The sequence below is a fragment of the Armigeres subalbatus genome, chromosome 1 (genome assembly GCF_024139115.2).
Source record: "Armigeres subalbatus isolate Guangzhou_Male chromosome 1, GZ_Asu_2, whole genome shotgun sequence".
Lineage (NCBI taxonomy): Eukaryota > Metazoa > Arthropoda > Insecta > Diptera > Culicidae > Armigeres > Armigeres subalbatus.
In genome coordinates this window covers 58801616-58805274 of record NC_085139.1, presented here as the reverse complement: position 1 = coordinate 58805274, position 3659 = coordinate 58801616, and the positions used below count along the sequence as shown (strand labels likewise).

The 3659-nt window shown below is 36.0% G+C and overlaps 1 long non-coding RNA gene across 1 annotated transcript; it reads left to right on the top strand.

The window, feature by feature from the left end:
• Positions 1–2095: 2095 nt before the first annotated feature.
• LOC134221719 (uncharacterized) lies at positions 2096–2757 on the top strand. The gene is made up of 2 exons (XR_009982390.1): positions 2096–2328; positions 2468–2757. It is a non-coding gene; the product is annotated as an uncharacterized LOC134221719 (long non-coding RNA).
• Positions 2758–3659: the final 902 nt, after the last annotated feature.

Here is a 3659-nt window from a genome sequence, read left to right as displayed (position 1 = left end):
ATTCACATACAGCAATAACCGATGGTCTTTCTTTACTATACTGGGTGTCATTTAGATTTTTGGAATTCGAGAGCGTTACGCTGAAGGGAAGATTTTGAACGTTACACTCTCCAGCAATTTGCCAATTTCATTGACAATCAAGATTATAAACATTAGGCTATTGAAAATTGCAATTCTTGTCAAAGCCAGTAAAAATTTAATATGAAACCAATCCCGTGCATTCCTAACACGGACATCAGAATGCTGTGAGTCACGGGCCTCCGGGTCCACCACAAGATTTTTTCTAACAGTGTACCAAGCAGTGGTGCATACCTGGGTGGTGCGAATTAGGGATCCTATAATGAGAGATATGTAAATACTTTTCCAGACGATTTAGCAACGCTGTTACTTTTGTTAGCAAATGCTTCCAGCACTTGCCGCAGCGCAAAATGTTGAAGCTTGTATATGACTTTGCATTTGATAACAATTTAGAATATGTTTGTCTGTCCACTAACAGTGTTTAAAAAAGCATTATCACTAAAATAAAAGTGCAAAACGAATAGGCGAAACACGATACATAAACTAGATTACTTCTACTCGCGAAAGTAAAACAAATTGTTTATTCGATGAAACTTTTCTTAAAATATATCTCAATACCTCTCAACCTCGTCTCAATCTGCAACAATAACAACGTTCATTTGGCTCACGTTTTGACAGTTCTCAATGCTCGATTGGCTTACAATGGCCGCTTTCGCATATCTCTCATTATAGGATCCCTAGAGCGAATAGAATCGATTTGGTTGTCAAACTGAAGCCAAACTTTTCTATTGTGCCGGAGCCAAACATTGATGATTGTGGTTATGTTCGTTTCAGATCCTATATTGAGAAGTATTGTTATTATACGGGGAAAAAATGAAAATAATTTTAGTTTGAGTTTTGTATTCTTTGCAACAAATATGTTTATATTATATTTCTAGTGGAAAATTAGTAAGAATGAAATTGAAAAGCACTCGTTACGAAATTTCACGAAATTCAACAGCTGATTGGAGCAGGAATGTATGTAAACCATCGTAAAGTCATGAAGAGTCTCACGCATTTGTGCACCCTCATGCAGCATGGAAAGAGAAAATCGAAGCGCGGGAAATGTTTGACAGTCAAGTAACTGCAAGATAATTTTGCTTATGGGATTGATTTCAAAATATCCCTCTACTCGCTTGAGAGCAGAAAAGCGGCTCTATCCGCAGCACCCAGGTGCATACCAAGTATCAACAATGCCTGCTGAGTGTAATTTTTTTGTTTTGTATTTTTCTCTGCTCCTCTTTGCCTATGACGGTGCCTTTCAGTCAGAACGACAAAGCAGGAGCAGCTTAGCAAACTCGGTTTGCCAACAGCGGGCTGAAGCTGATGATCATTCGGCACAAATTTCCTGTCATTGTCTTTCAAGTGATAGTATCCACCCATGCATTTATATAGGGCCGTAGCAGCGAGTGAACTGAATAGACTGTCACTGCTGGCTGCGTGTGCAATGAGAAGAGAGGTCTTTTGTTTACTTTATCTTTGATTGTTGCTGCTAACCATTTTCAGTTTTCACTGCTAAGAAGTGAGTGTGAAGAGGCAATGGTATCAATATCCAACAAATTTCAGTCACTGAGATTGAGAATTCGCACCACTGATACCAAGAGAGACGTTTTTCGGAATCTGTTACGATAATGAACTGATTCGGGGGCTATACCTCATGATAAAGGCCATATCAAAATTATATCAAATTTCTTCCACAAAATTTATTAGAAACTTGATGCAGGATGTTGTTAAAATATCTAAATTTATATAAAAAATAACACTACTAGGTTCAAATTACCGTCATACAGACATTGACGAGAAAGACAGCCACGTGCTCGTACCACCCCCCACACAGAAAAAACAAACATTATTTTTACAAATATTTTGAGCTTTCTATTTAAAAAGTAGCTAGATTTCTTGAAAATAAAAGTTTTATTTTCGGAATCGAAAGTTTTGCTTTTGGAGAAAAATTATTTTTCGTCGGGTTCCAGTATAAATTTAAAAGTTCATCTTTTCAATCAAAAAATTGTTAAACGATCATTTCCCCAGACGAAAACATATCTTCTTTGACAGATAGTAGTTGCGCAAGAAGAAGAGGAAACATGTTTACATGTTCAGTTCGTTGTGGAATTTAGCACGGTTTTGTGTGTTTGTACAAGTCCCGGAAAAAAGTACGTCGAATAAAAATGGTACCCCCTAGAACATCAAACATCATTGCCAGAAAACACCAAACAGCATTACCTATCGTGCTACAAATTCGTAACGCTGATAATCTTACGATATCAAAAGGTAGGTGTTTTTTCACGAGAACAAAAAGTGTCAGGCGTTTTGATCATATAAATATAAGTCAAAATACCAGGGCTAGTTTGCATTGCGATCAAAACGATATTTATGCTCGATTTCCCTTTCTTTTCTTATGCATTTATAGATACATATTATCACCGAGAGGAAATTAATGTTGCAATCCCCACAGATAACTACGAAGCGCACCTTCATCCTGTACAGGAGCTGAATCACGGACTGTGGGAGGTGCCGCAGCTTGCACCGTCTGAGAAAATGAGGAAAAATGTTAACAATAATGAAATAAAATGTAAAAGATATTCATTGTCATTTGATTATTTATATTTAAGATAGAAAAATGACTTAAGGGTACGAGAATGGGAGGGGGTTTGCTTTAGTTGAAATAAAAATATTTTGCTCTATTTGTTACATTATAAACATTTGCATTTGACAGTTCTACTTTTTTATTTTGAATGTTCAAACTTTTAATTTCAGAGCGGCATGCCACTTTTGGACCATGGTTGTTGAAAAAGTTTGCGTACTTTTATTTTGAACATGCGGTACTCTCTACGAAAAAGAACCAACGCAACTTTTTAAATTTACCAATGGTTTTTTTAATTTTATTAATGAATTTTCTTTCTGTGCAGTAACATAAGCACCCACCGAGGAGAAAAAGTAGTCTCCAGCTGGACGGAGGAAGTATTTTTGTTTCAAAACTACATCATCCAATAGTGAAGACATAACTATATCCGGTAGATGCTTCATTCGGTTGTATTTCGCTTTAGTTTTCAATAAAACTGCCTTTTGCAACATTTTTTTTCCAAGAGGAGAAATCGACGATTTACTCTCACGCTCTCTCATATATAAGAAAGCGTGAGAGTAAATCGTCGATTTCACCTCTTGGGAAAAAAATGTTGCAAAAGGCAGTTTTTTTGAAAACTAAAGCGAAATACAACCAAATGAAGCATCCACCGGATATAAAATTACGTCTTCGCTATTGGGTGATGTAGTTTTGAAACAAAAATACTTCCCCCGTCCAGCTGGAAACTACTTTTTCTCCTCGGTGGGTGGTTTTATTACTGGAACGAGCACGTGGCTGTCTTTCTCGTCAATGACTGGATAACGGTTATTTCAGCATTAAACAAATTTTTTTTCGAATTGTGTTACAATTTTGTCACAAAGATAGCATATTCTGTTAGAAATTTATAAAAGAATCAGATACATAATATATTGTTTACTGTGTAGTTAAAAGAAATTACAGGTCGTAATAGGGTTGTGATCATCATCAGATTTTTTATGTATTTGTCTAAACATGATTATTTTTAGAGAACATGAAACTA